Source organism: Triticum dicoccoides, chromosome 7B (assembly GCF_002162155.2).
Source record: "Triticum dicoccoides isolate Atlit2015 ecotype Zavitan chromosome 7B, WEW_v2.0, whole genome shotgun sequence".
In the NCBI taxonomy this organism is placed as follows: Eukaryota; Viridiplantae; Streptophyta; class Magnoliopsida; order Poales; family Poaceae; genus Triticum; species Triticum dicoccoides.
The window spans coordinates 181,783,492-181,784,251 of record NC_041393.1 but is presented as its reverse complement, the minus strand read 5'-3'; positions in this window follow the sequence as shown (position 1 = coordinate 181,784,251).

Here is a 760-nt window from a genome sequence, read left to right as displayed (position 1 = left end):
AGTATGTATCGTGTGTGCCGGGGGGGGGGGGCTAAAAACAACATTTGAATGTAGATAGTACGAGACTTAATATCGATGTTTCAATTCGGTGTACATTGTAAGATTTGAACTGAGGACCATGCATATGGGTAATTATTTTGAATTAGTGCCATACTAGGTTTCGAAAAGTTGACATTGACTTGATTTGTTGTGCTATTTTGTAGGTCATATGTTTGAATCCATCTAGAAGTTTTCTCACTACCATGGTGTTCATCATATACATATGAATTTGTATTAAAAAAGTAGCATGGATACAGTGAAATGCGAAATCCACATTAGAATTGGAGATCGCTATGTGGCACACACTCTAATTCAAATAACTAATTATGTGATACACACTCAAATCCACGTTAGCGTGGATACCGTGGATACCGTTTCAATTTTTTTTGAAATAACTCCTCATTAATTAATTTATAGTATATCATTTCAAATGACTAATTATTTGCAAGGAAAACACGGGCATGGAAATACATACAGATTCGTTTGCAAATGAAAGAAGATTCATTTGCATTCTCAAATGTAGGCGCACCAGGCAGACTAGGGTCGTGTCATGGTGGTTGCGTGTGTCGGACGGACGCTTAGCACCTACCCACCCACTCCCTCCCTCCCTCCCCCCTCCCCACCCAAAAAAGAACGACGACAAAATAAGTTCGCGCTTCCACGTTTCGGATTGAAATATCTGGCGGCCCCAATTCCAGCCCTGCAAAATCTTCCGTATCCA